Genomic DNA, 14921 nt, shown 5'->3' with positions numbered 1-14921 from the left:
CTCATTACCAAAACAAAACAATAATGAATAAAATCCCTTAGAATCACCCTAATGACTATGTAATAATATCACTTTGTATTAATATACCATTTTTCACTCATTTAGGAATGTTTCTTTTAATCTTTAGACACTAAATAATTATGCCTTTAACTGCATTTCATGACATGACAAATTAAATTCTATCTGCATTTCATATTATGTTCTTACTAAGTTATGTCTAATTATCAATTCAACGTACATAAAAACTGTTAAGGGCCTTAATTCTTCGGGATAAACTGTTTTAGATAATTTATCAATTTATACGCCCAGAAGTAGTGAACGAGAGTTTAGTTTTAATAACTCTGGCTGGCCTTGGATATTCTCTTTCCTTCTTTCACTTTTTAAGATGAGAAGTAACTGATATATCCTTTATATCTTCATTTGGACTTTTCTTTTTTCTTTTTCTTTTTTTTTTTTCGCTGCGCTGCATGGCATGTGGCATCTTAGTTCACCGACCAGGGACTGAACACTTGCCCCCTGCAGTGGAAGCGGGAGCCCTTACCACCGGACCGCCAGGGAATTCCCTGGACTTCTTTAATTACTAAGGTTGATTTATTTTTAAGCCATTTGTACCTTTTCTTAGAAATGTACATTTCTGTTGTTCACATTATTTTGGACTATAGCAAATACATTTTTTCTTTAAAAAAGAAAAAGGAAGGACTTCCCTGGCGGTCCAGTGGTTAAGACTCTGCACTCCCAATGCAGGGGGCATTGGTTCAATCCCTGGTCAGGGAACTAAGATCTTGCATGCCACCTGGTGTCGTCAAAAAAATTAATAAATAAATAAAATAAAATAAAATAAATAAATAAATAAATAAATAAAGGGAACATTTTCAGTAATGGTCAGAATCAGGTAATCAGAAACTCCTAGTGCAGGGTTTTGCACCTCCTGTGTGATGATCACAAATTGAGGTTTAGATGTTCTGCTGAGATCTCTAGGCACAGTCACCTCAAATGTACACTACTCAATATTAAAGCCTCCTGATCCAAAATCAACTCCAAGTGTGGGCTGTAAATCTATGCCTATCTGCAAATTGTTACTTGAGGACACCAGTGCAGAAAACAAGAGTAAATATTAAGGAATGTTTAGAGCAATTTGACAAAGTAATGTTATATCAGATGAATCCATTATTTTTCAGTGGGGCTTGATTTTGTATGTTTTTAAATTTTAATTTCTAGTAATTTTTCAATTTTATCTTATAAGTATTTTGGTCCATGATTGGAGATTAAAACAACAAGCTAAACTTTCACCATAGACAGGTTGAGAAGCACTATTCTAAATGTTTTTCTTTTGACTCAGTGTATTAGTTTCTTATTGCTGCTATAAAAAATTACCACAAATTTAGTGTCTTAAAACAACACAAATTATTATCTTACAGTTCTGGAGGTTAGAAGTCTGAAACAGGTCTTAATGGGTTAAAATCAAGGTATAGCTTAGAGCTGTGTTCTTTCTGGAGGCCCTAGGGGAGAATCTGTTTCCTTGCCTTTTCCAGCTTCTAGTGTATGTCTACGTTCCTTGGCTAGTGACCTCTTTTTCCATTTTCAAAGCGAGCAGAATAACATCCTCAAATAGCTCTGACTCTGATCTCCTTTATCACTTGTAATTACTTTTGTGATTACATCACCTCAATAGAGGATAATCTTCCCGTCTCAAGATCCTTAACTTAATTGAATTGATAAGGTCCCTTTGGCATATAAGGTAACATATTCACAGGTTTGGGGGTTTAGGATATGGACATCTGTGGGGTGGGGGGTAGCTATTCAGCCAACTAGTTTTAGCCTCCAAAGCCACATTCTTAAATCCACCTTCAGAGAGCAATAGGGGTTCTTGGTTACACCAGACAGACTTGTTTTCCACAAATACACGTCAGACCATGGTCCAAGTGGTAAGTAATTAAGTGATTAGGTTCTGGATGTAAACAAACAAATAAAATCTCTGTTGATTTTCATGAATTTTACTGTCTTAGGTGCTACCCATCAAATCATCTAAAATCACTTTATCTGTTTGCCCGTCTGGAAAAAGTTGACAAGTAATACCACAGAAAGATATCACATTACTACCATGTAACCCAAAGTCAAAGAGTTGTGAAACTCTATCAGAATTTACCACATTTTATCACCATTTTCAAGGGGTTTTGTGTGTGTGTGTGTGTGTGTCAATTATTAAAGACAACGTTTTGTGTTTTATCAGCTACCACCGTTTGTTATCAGCAGCAAGACCTCTCTGCAGCAGTTGGTAGCCACACCATTCACGTTCTTTCTGGTAGAGCTACAGTCAGCTCTGTCCTCAGCATTGTTCTCTCCATTCATTGCGATTCCTTTCAGTTTGAAGTTTTTTCTTTTTCCAGGACCGGCAGCCCTAAATAAGGCAGTAACTATCAGCTGACGTTTAGATTTTGGGTTGTTTTTTTTTTTAAGCAATTTTCACAATTATGAACAATCCTGGAGTAGACCACACATCATTTCATATGTTTGACTTTAGTGTAAATGCCTAGAAGTAGGATTTTCACGGGAATACTTGCAGTTGTTTTATAAATCCTGTATAAGGCTAATATTTTGACATATAATCTAAAAGGTTCTTCTAGGGAATTCCTTGGCAGTCCACTGGTTGGGACTCTGCGCTTTCACTGCTGAGGGCTCAGGTTCAATCCCTGGTCGGGGAACTAAGATACCGCAAGCCACGTGGCTTGGTCAAAAAAATAATCAATCAATCAATTAATTAATTAATTAAAGAATTAAAAGATGTTCTTCTAAAAGGTTGTACAACTTACATCCTGTGGTGGGGGATATTAACTAGATGCAATGGTAGCCTCCAAATACACTACCAGTCATGCCATCCAAGAGGCTGTAGAAGTGAAAGGCTCACAAACCAAATGAAGGTGCTCAAACGGCATTTCTCAAATCAATTTGAAACACAGTGAGAATCAAGGGAAAAGAGATGGAGTGGGTTAACGTACTTAAAATGAGGTGTAAAGTAGAGTGGAAGGACCATGCTACCTGACGCCTGGGTTATTCAACGTTCGTGTCTTGTCTCTCACTGCCCCTCTCTGCCACATCAGCATTTTCCACTGATGTATATTTATGAGGACCAGAGTTGAGTTTTGAACAAGGGGGCACAGCAGATGCCTGGAACGTCATATACCTGCTCTGTCAGAGAGATACAGGAGCAAGTACATCTGCCCACAGCTATGACTGCCACTTAGCCTGCTAGGGCAGAGCACAGGTGGGAACAGGATGGAAACATAACGAGTGTCATCAATGGGTTACCAGTTGGGGGATGACATAGCTGTCAGCCTAGAGTTGGCATGACTTCTATGCGTACTTGATCTTTCCATCCCCTTCAACTATAAGTACCACTTTTGGTTTTTATTTTTCATTTTTTTTCTTTTTGGCCACACCGTGAGGCATGGGATCTTAGTTCCCTGACCAGGGATCAAACCCATGTCCCCTGCAGCGGAAGCGTGAAGTCCTAACCACTGGACTGCCAGGGAATTCCCTATAAGTACCACTTTTGTTTGTTCCATCATATATTCCATTTTTTCCATCATCTTTAATATGTCTTATAGGTTACTAACTTACTCATATTTAGTGTATCTAATGAATTCTGTGTCTCAGGAGCCTCTTACTTATGCATTAGGTATATTAACACTTCCAATGAGTGCTGTCCACATCTCATCAGCTACTATAAGTCATATACATATACTTAAGTTATATACTATATACTATTTATAAGTTGCTATCTGGTGATGAGTTTCATGACACAGTACTCCAAAATATGTCACCTTGGCCATATTGAATGTTGTAAGCTAAAGAAATCTGAGAAAAGAGCAGGGAATTTCCTGGCAGTACAGTGGTTTGGACTCCACACTTTCACTGCCAAGGGCCCGGGTTGAATCCCTGGCTGGGGAATTAAGATTCCACTAGCCGTGCGGAGTGGCCAAAACAAAAAAAGCTAAGGGCAGAAGCAGGAAGGTCACTCTGACCTTCCCCCACCCTTCTTCCCTGAAATAGGTCGTAAGACCCTCATGTTAGAAATGCCCTCTCTAGACCCAGAGGAGAGGGGCATCCTTACCTCTGATGACAAAGGAACACCCAGAAGAATCCTAACAGGCCTTGTTAAATTCCCCCAGTTTCCTATACTGACCTCATACTCCTTAACTTATCTTATTTCTACAGGACTGCCCTCAAACTTAGCATAAAAATACTCAGGTCTAACGGTTTCTTTGGGTCTTCATTTCCTTATGAAGACTCTCGTGTCACATGAAACTTTTTTTTTTTTTTGGTCTCCTTGTGAGGCATGCAGGGATCCCCCATCCAGAGATCCAACCCGTGTCCTCTGCAGCGGAAGTGCAGAGTTCTAACTACTGGACCGCCAGGGAGTTCCCTCACATGAAACATTGATTTATAAATTTGTATGCTTTTCTCCTGTTAATCTGTCTTTGTCAGTTTAATTTTAAGACACAGCCAGAGACCATAAGAGTTTCAAGGAAAACTTTTCCTCCCCTATACTGTGCTTAAGACTCTTATCAGTTCTGTTTGTCTTTATTGTAATATGACACGTCAATATTCTCAAATAGACCACCAGAGCCTCCCATCAAGCCTCTTAGATAGCCTCAACCACCAGAGGGCAGACAACAGAAGCAAGAAAAACTATAATCCTGCAGCCTGCGGACCAAAAACCACAGTTACAGAAAGATAGAGAAGATGAAAAGGCAGAGGGCTATGTACCAGATGAAGGAACAAGAAAAAACCCCAGAAAAACAACTAAATGAAGTAGAGATAGGCAACCTTCCAGAAAAAGAATTCAGAATAATGATAGTGAAGATGATCCAGGACCTTGGAATAAGAATGGAGGCAAAGATTGAGAAGATGCAAGAAATGATTAACAAAGACCTAGAAGAATTAAAGAACAAACAAACAGAGATGACCAATACAATAACTGAAATGAAAACTACACTAGAAGGAATCAATAGCAGAATAACTGAGGCAGAAGAACGGATAAGTGACCTGGAAGACAGAATGATGGAATTCACTGCTGCGGAACAGACTAAAGAAAAAAGAATGAAAAGAAATGAAGACAGCCTAAGAGACCTCTGGGACAACATTAAACGCAACAACATTCGCATTATAGGGGTCCCAGAAGGAGAAGAGAGAGAGAAAGGACCAGAGAAAATATTTGAAGAGATCATAGTCGAAAACTTCCCTAACATGGGAAAGGAAATAGCCACCCAAGTCCAGGAAGCGCAGAGAGTCCCATACAGGATAAACCCAAGGAGAAACACGCCGAGACACATAGTAATCAAAGTGGCAAAAATTAAAGACAAAGAAAAATTATTGAAAGCAGCAAGGGAAAAACGACAAATAACATACAAGGGAACTCGCATAAGGTTAACAGCTGATTTCTCAGCAGAAACTCTGCAAGCCAGAAGGGAGTGGCATGATATACTTAAAGTGATGAAAGGGAAGAACCTACAACCAAGATTACTCTACCCGGCAAGGATCTCATTTAGATTTGATGGAGAAATCAAAAGCTTTACAGACAAGCAAAAGCTACGAGAATTCAGCACCACCAAACCAGCTCTACAACAAATGCTAAAGGAACTTCTCTAAGTGGGAAACACAAGAGAAGAAAGGACCTACAAAAACAAACCCAAAACAATTAAGAAAATGGTCATAGGCACATACATATCAATAATTACCTTAAACGTGAATGGATTAAATGCCCCAACCAAAAGACATAGACTGGCTGAATGGATACAAAAACAAGACCCATATATATGCTGTCTACAAGAGACCCACTTTAGACCTAGGGACACATACAGACTGAAAGTGAGGGGATGGAAAAAGATATTCCATGCAAATGGAAATCAAAAGAAAGCTGGAGTAGCTATACTCATATCAGATAAAATAGACTTTAAAATAAAGAATGTTACAAGAGACAAGGAAGGACACTACATAATGATCCAGGGATCAATCCAAGAAGAAAATATAACAATTATAAATATATATGCACCCAACATAGGAGCACCTCAATACATAAGGCAACTGCTAACAGCTATAAAAGAGGAAATCGACAGTAACACAATAATAGTGGGGGACTTTAACACCTCACTTACACCAATGGACAGATCATCCAAAATGAAAATAAATAAGGAAACAGAAGCTTTAAATGACACAATAGACCAGATAGATTTAATTGATATATATCGGACATTCCATCCAAAAACAGCAGATTACACGTTCTTCTCAAGTGCGCACGGAACATTCTCCAAGATAGATCACATCTTGGGTCACAAATCAAGCCTCAGTAAATTTAAGAAAATTGAAATCATATCAAGCATCTTTTCTGACCACAACGCTATGAGATTAGAAATGAATTACAGGGAAAAAAACGTAAAAAGGACAAACACATGGAGGCTAAACAATACGTTACTAAATAACCAAGAGATCACTGAAGAAATCAAAGAGGAAATCAAAAAATACCTAGAGACAAATGACAATGAAAACACGACGACCCAAAACCTATGGGATGCAGCAAAAGCAGTTCTAAGAGGGAAGTTTATAGCTATACAAGCCTACCTAAAGAAACAAGAAAAAGCTCAAGTAAACAATCTAACCTTACACTTAAAGAAACTAGAGAAAGAAGAACAAACAAAACCCAAAGTTAGCAGAAGGCAAGAAATCATAAAGATCAGAGCAGAAATAAATGAAATAGAAACAAAGAAAACAATAGCAAAGATCAATAAAACAAAAAGTTGGTTCTTTGAGAAGATAAACAAAATTGATAAGCCATTAGCCAGACTCATTAAGAAAAAGAGGGAGAGGACTCAAATCAATAAAATCAGAAATGAAAAAGGAGAAGTTACAACAGACACCGCAGAAATACAAAGCATCCTAAGAGACTACTACAAGCAACTTTATGCCAATAAAATGGACAACCTGGAAGAAATGGACAAATTCTTAGAAAGGTGTAACTTTCCAAGACTGAACCAGGAAGAAATAGAAAATATGAACAGACCAATCACAAGTAATGAAATTGAAACTGTGATTAAAAATCTTCCAACAAACAAAAGTCCAGGACCAGATGGCTTCACAGGTGAATTCTATCAAACATTTAGAGAAGAGCTAACACCCATCCTTCTCAAACTCTTCCAAAAAATTGCAGAGGAAGGAACACTCCCAAACTCATTCTATGAGGCCACCATCACCCTGATACCAAAACCAGACAAAGACACTACAAAAAAAGAAAATTACAGACCAATATCACTGATGAATATAGATGCAAAAATCCTCAACAAAATACTAGCAAACAGGATCCAACAACACATTAAAAGGATCATACACCACGATCAAGTGGGATTTATCCCAGGGATGCAAGGATTCTTCAATATACGCAAATCAATCAATGTGATACACCATATTAACAAATTGAAGAATAAAAACCATATGATCATCTCAATAGATGCAGAAAAAGCTTTTGACAAAATTCAACACCCATTTCTGATAAAAACTCTCCAGAAAGTGGGCATAGAGGGAACCTACCTCAACATAATAAAGGCCATATATGACAAACCCACAGCAAACATCATTCTCAATGGTGAAAAACTGAAAGCATTTCCTCTAAGATCAGGAACGAGACAAGGATGTCCACTCTCACCACTATTATTCAACATAGTTTTGGAAGTCCTAGCCACGGCAATCAGAGAAGAAAAAGAAATAAAAGGAATACAAATTGGAAAAGAAGAAGTAAAACTGTCACTGTTTGTGGATGACATGATACTATACATAGAGAATCCTAAAACTGCCACCAGAAAACTGCTAGAGCTAATTAATGAATATGGTAAAGTTGCAGGATACAAAATTAATGCACAGAAATCTCTTGCATTCCTATACACTAATGATGAAAAATCTGAAAGAGAAATTATGGAAACACTCCCATTTACCATTGCAACAAAAAGAATAAAATACCTAGGAATAAACCTACCTAGGGAGACAAAAGACCTGTATGCAGAAAACTATAAGACACTGATGAAAGAAATTAAAGATGATACCAACAGATGGAGAGATATACCATGTTCTTGGATTGGAAGAATCAACATTGTGAAAATGAGTATACTACCCAAAGCAATCTACAGATTCAATGCAATCCCTATCAAATTACCAATGGCATTTTTTACGGAGCTAGAACAAATCATCTTAAAATTTGTATGGAGACACAAAAGACCCCGAATAGGCAAAGCAGTCTTGAGGCAAAAAAATGGAGCTGGAGGAATCAGACTCCCTGACTTCAGACTATACTACAAAGCTACAGTAATTAAGACAATATGGTACTGGCACAAAAACAGAAACATAGATCAATGGAACAAGATAGAAAGCCCAGACATTAACCCACGCACCTATGGTCAACTAATCTATGACAAAGGAGGCAAAGATATACAATGGAGAAAAGACAGTCTCTTCAATAAGTGGTGCTGGGAAAACTGGACAGCTACATGTAAAAGAATGAAATTAGAATACTCCCTAACACCATACACAAAAATAAACTCAAAATGGATTAGAGACCTAAATATAAGAGTGGACACTATAAAACTCTTAGAGGAAAACATAGGAAGAACACTCTTTGACATAAATCACAGCAAGATCTTTTTTGATCCACCTCCTAGAGTAATGGAAATAAAAACAAAAATAAACAAGTGGGACCTAATGAAACTTCAAAGCTTTTGCACAGCAAAGGAAACCATAAACAAGACGAAAAGACAACCCTCAGAATGGGAGAAAATATTTGCAAATGAATCAACGGACAAAGGATTAATCTCCAAAATATATAAACAGCTCATTCAGCTCAATATCAAAGAAACAAACACCCCAATCCAAAAATGGGCAGAAGACCTAAATAGACATTTCTCCAAAGAAGACATACAGATGGCCACGAAGCACATGAAAAGATGCTCAACATCACTAATTATTAGAGAAATGCAAATCAAAACTACAATGAGGTATCACCTCACTCCTGTTAGAATGGGCATCATCAGAAAATCTACAAACAACAAATGCTGGAGAGGGTGTGGTGAAAAGGGAACCCTCTTGCACTGTTGGTGGGAATGTAAATTGATACAGCCACTATGGAGAACAATATGGAGGTTCCTTAAAAAACTAAAAATAGAATTACCATATGACCCAGCAATCCCACTACTGGGCATATACCCAGAGAAAACCGTAATTCAAAAAGACACATGCACCCGAATGTTCATTGCAGCACTATTTACAATAGCCAGGTCATGGAAGCAACCTAAATGCCCATCAACAGACGAATGGATAAAGAAGATGTGGTACATATATACAATGGAATATTACTCAGCCATAAAAAGGAACGAAATTGAGTCATTTGTTGAGACGTGGATGGATCTAGAGACTGTCATACAGAGTGAAGTAAGTCAGAAAGAGAAAAACAAATATTGTATATTAATGCATGTATGCGGAACCTAGAAAAATGGTACAGATGAGCCAGTTTGCAGGGCAGAAGTTGAGACACAGATGTAGAGAATGGACATATGGACACCAAGGGGGGAAAACTGCGGTGGGGTGGGGATGGTGGTGTGCTGAATTGGGCGATTGGGATTGACATGTATACACTGATGTGTATAAAATTGATGCCTAATAAGAACCTGCAGTATAAAAAAACAAACAAAACAACTAATACTAAACTTTCATTGGGTTATTTGTATGGAAACATGTTAATATAAATGTTTCAGACATTACATGAAATTTCTAAAAATCTTATATTTGTATTTGTATGGAAATATGTATGGAAATATGTTAATATAAATGTTTCAGACATTACATGAAATTTCTAAAAATCATATTTGTATTTGTATGGAAATATGTATGGAAATATGTTAATATAAATGTTTCAGACATTACATGAAATTTCTAAAAATCTTATATTTGTACTTGTATGGAAATATGTATGGAAATATGTTAATATAAATGTTTCAGACATTACATGAAATTTCTAAAAATCTTATATGTTCTGGTATAATGTTATAAGTAATAATCCTAGTTATTACTTTAAAATGTATATCTCAGAAATAACTAATTTTCTTGTCAACTGCATTATTATGAACTGTCATCAAATCTTTAACCGTGGTCATTTTTAAGTCTTTTGTCATTTACAGACAGTTCTGGGTGTACTCTGATGATTTTGCAAATATGTTCCTATAAAAGGGTTTCATCTTCAAGAAATACATGGAAAAGACTCTGACAAGTACAGGTTTCTGGTAACGGACTGTACTGCTGAACTGAATGAATAAGCATTTTCAGAACTCTAATGAGAAACTGATGAACTCATAAAAGTGCTAACAAAAGATCAAGATGAAAAAAAAAAATTAATTACATGGGACTGAGTGAACTGATGAGGATGAGTATAATTTTTGTGACTTTCTGTCTGAATTTAAAAAAAAAAAAAAAAAAATTCCACAAGGACTCAGAGGCAAAGAATATACAAATCAATTTTCACTGCAAAGTAAAGGAGCTCTTACAGTGGAGGATTACTGGACTGAATGTCAATACTATGACATAGTATGAGTGTGTTTCATGTTTGGTAATTGCAATCATTGTTGCTTTTGTAAAAAAAAAAAAAAAAAATATTCTCAAATAATACAGCAGTCATTGCAGAGCCCTCTAACACTAAGTACCATTTTTCCCCACCACACAAAATGTGTTTCACCAGTATTATTTTTGTTTTTCCTAATCCATTAGGGAGAAATGCATAATTGTTTTTACTTAATATACTGAACTTTTAACATAATTCACAATTTTTCATATGCTTCATGGCTATTTAAACTTCTTTTAGAAATATTTTTGCCCATTTTTCACTTGGATTATTCATCTGTTAAAATTTGAATTGAGGGGACTTCCCTGGTGGCACAGTGGTTCAGAATCTGCCTGCCAATGCAGGGGACACGGGTTCGAGCCCTAGTCCGGTAGGATCCCACATGCTGCAGAGCAACTAAGCCCGTGTGCCACAACTACTGAGTCCACGTGCCACGACCACTGAAGCCTGCGCGCCTAGAGCCCGTGCTCCACAACAAGAGAAGCCACTGCAATGAGAAGCCCGTGCACCACAAAGAAGAGGAGCCCCCGCTCACCGCAACCAGAGAAAGCCCGCGCACAGCAACAAAGACCCAATGCAGCCAAAAATAAATAAATAAATAAATTTATTTAAAAAAATTTTTTTTAAATTGAGGAACAATTAAAAGACTCTTTGCATCCCTATTGCTTATTCCAAGTCACCACTTAGCAATCTCCTTTCTCTTCAACCTCACCCATCTTCCCTCTTCACTGGATCCTTCCTAGCAGTATACAAACATGTGTTATTTTTCCCATCTTAAATCTTTTTTTTTTTGGCCGTGCCCCGAGGCTTGCAGGATTTCAGTTCCCCAACCAGGGGTTGAACCTGGGCCACAGCAATGAAAGCGCCAAATCCTAACCACTAGGCCACCACGGAACTCCCCCATCTTAAAATTTTTTTAAAAAAATATTTATTATTTATTTATTTTTGGCTGCATCGAGTTCTAGTTGCGGCACGCCTGCTTCTCTCTAGTTGTGCCCTGCGCGTTTTCTCTCTTCTAGTTGTGGCACGGGCTCCAGAGGGTGTGGGCTCTGTAGTTGCGGCACATGGGCTCTCCATTTGTGGCCCGAGTGCTCAGTAGTTGCTGTACGTGGGCTTAGTTGCCCCGCGGCACATGGGATCTTAGATCGAACCCACATCCCCTGCATTGTAAGGCGGAATCTTTACCACTGGACCACCAGGGAAGTCCCCCCAAGTCTTAAAATTTTTAAAGGGCTTTTAAAAAAGTCTTTTAACCTTATGTCCCACGTCACCCATTTATCCATTTCCTGCTCCCTTTTGCAGAAAACTTCTGGAAATAATTGATTACATCTGCTGTCTCCAATTCTTATTCTTTCATCCTACAGCACTGCCATTGTCCAGGTCACCAGTGACGTTCATATTGCCAAATCCCATACCTCGTTCTCAACCTTCATCTTATTTTACCCTCAGCAGCGCTGACACAGCCCATTACTTCCACTTTCTACACCTTCTTGGCTCCCAGGAAAGTGCCCTCTCTCCGTTTACGGCCTATCTCACTGGTCACTCATTCTCAGGCCCCTTTTTGGTTCTTCTTACTGGTCTCTTAGATTTGGGGTGTCCCAAACCTCGGTCCTCAGATCTCTTTTCTTCCTAAGTACGTTCACTATCTTGGTGATCCCATCTAGTCTATGGCTTCAGGTACCGTTTATATGCTAAAGACTTGCAAATTTATACATCTAGCTCAGATCTTCTCTAAATCCTGGAACCATTACTTAGTTGTCTACTCATCTCCTCTTGTATATCCAAAAAAATCTTATAAGTTTATATTGTCCAAAATCAGGACTTCCCTGGTGGCGCAGTGGTTAAGAATCTGCCTGCCAAGGCAGGGGACACAGTTCGAGCCCTGGTCTGGTAAGATCTCAGATGCCGCAGAGCAACTAAGCCCGTGCACCACAACTACTGATCCTGAGCTCTAGAGCCCGTGAGCCACAACTACTGAGCCCGAGAGCCACAACTACTCTAGAGCCCGTGCTCTGCAACAAGAGAAGACAACGCAATGAGAAGCCCGCGTACTGCAATGAAGAGTAGCCCCCGCTCACCACAACTAGAGAAAGCCCGCGCGCAGCAATGAAGACCCAATGCAGCCAAAAATAAATAAATAAATTTATTTAAAAAAATAAAAAGAAAAGTTTATATTGTCCAAAATAGAATTTCTCATCTACATACCTTATCCTGCATCACCACCTGCAGGCTTGTCTACCTCAGCTAATGCCAACCCTGTTCTTCCAGTTCTTCAGGCTGAAGCCTTGGAATTATCCTTGACTCCTGTCTTTCCCTTCTACCTCATATTCAAGTCATCAGGAAATTCAATTCGTTCTATCTATAAAATATATTCAGAATCTGTCCTTCACTGCTACCACCCTAATCTGAGACACTATTATTTCTCACCTGAATTATGCCATAACCTTTAAAATGATCTCTGCTTCCAGCCTTGGCCCATCCTCATCCCCACCAATCTGTTCTCAACACATCAGTCCAATTCCTTTTTTTTTTTTTAAGCTGTGCAGCATGCGGGAACTTCCCCCATCAGGGATCAAACCCAAGCACCCCCTGCAGTGAAAGTGCAGAGTCTTTCCACCGGACCACGAGGGAAGTCCCAACAATGCTTTAAGAAGATCAGTTAGCTCATTCACTCATTTGCTCAAAACACTTCACTGGCTCTCTGTCTCACTCAGAGGAAAAGTCATTGTCAAGGAGATCATGTCAGTTACATCAGCTACTAATTTTGCCACTTGTTCACTCTGCTCCAACCAGACTGGTTTTGCTGCTACTCCAATCCTTCATGTACTTACTGTTCCCTCTGCTGGGGAAATTCTCGCTAGATATCCTCACCTCCTTCAAGTTTTTACACCTTCCTCACCCTCTCCTTAGAGCCTCTCCCTAACATTCTATCATTCTATTTTAATTTCTAACTTGTTCCTGTCTCCCACAACTTGCAGTCTCCTTTACCCTGTCCTATTTTGTCCATAGCATATATCTTCTAACATGCTAATAATTTCATTCATCTGTTGAACAAATGTTTGTGCAGGCATTGTCTTAAGCATTTGAAATATATAAGTGAACATATAAAAACCCCTGACCTTGGGACTTCCCTGGTGGCACAGTGGTTGGGAGTCTGCCTGCCGATGCAGGGGACACGGGTTCGAGCCCTGGTCCGGGAGGATCCCACATGTTGTGGAGCAACTAGCCTGTGCGCCACAACTACTGAGCCTGTGCTCTAGAGCTCACAAGCCACAACAACTGAGCTCCCGCGTGCCACAACTACTGATGCCCACATGCCTAGAGCCTGTGCTCTACAACAAAGACAAGCCACCGTTATGAGAGGCCCGCGCACCACAAGGAGGAGCGGCCCCCGCTTGCTGCAACTAGAGAAAGCCCACGCGCAACAACGAAGACCCAACACAGCCAAAAATAAATAAATACATAAATAAATAAATGTATAAATAAATAAATACATAAATAAATAAATAATACTTAAAAAAAAAAAAACCACCCTGACCTCAAACTTACATTCTATTGGGGTAAGACAGTCAGTAAACAATAAATATAATAAATAAATAAATATTATTTGTTGAATAAAGAAATATATCTTTGGGCACTTATCTGAGTACTTCTATAGAAAAATTGTTAGGAACGGAATTGTTGGGTCAAAGAATATGCACATGTTAAGGTTTTTTACAATATGGCCAAATTCTTAATCAATAGTCAACAGGAAAAGATTGGTCTAGTACACTTATGTATATACACACATATGCATATGTTCATATGTAAATATTTGTCACATGACTACCAACTGTCTTTTCTGATCTGACCTATAACTTAATTTGAGAACATCTTTCTTTTTTTTTTTATTTTTTATAAATTTACTTATTTATTTATTTTTGGCTGCTTTGGGTCTTTGTTGTTGCGCGTGGGCTTTCTCTAGTTGCGGCGAGCGGGGGCTACTCTTTGTTGCGGTGTGCGGGCTTCTCATTGCGGTCGCTTCTCTTGTTTGCGGAGAACAACGGGCTCTAGGCGCGCGGGCTTCAGTAGTTGTGGCTCACGGGCTCTAGAGCACAGGCTCAATAGTTGTGGTGCACAGGCTTTGTTGCTCCGCGGCATGTGGGAATCTTCCCAGACCAGGGCTCGAACCCGTGTCCCCCGCATTGGCAGGCAGATTCTGAATCACTGCGCCACCAGGGAAGTCCCCATGTCTTTTTTTTATATTTTATAAAATGATAGTGAGCGTAAG

This window comes from Balaenoptera ricei, chromosome 10 (assembly GCF_028023285.1).
Source record: "Balaenoptera ricei isolate mBalRic1 chromosome 10, mBalRic1.hap2, whole genome shotgun sequence".
NCBI lineage: Eukaryota > Metazoa > Chordata > Mammalia > Artiodactyla > Balaenopteridae > Balaenoptera > Balaenoptera ricei.
Note: the sequence above shows the minus strand (reverse complement) of the source record.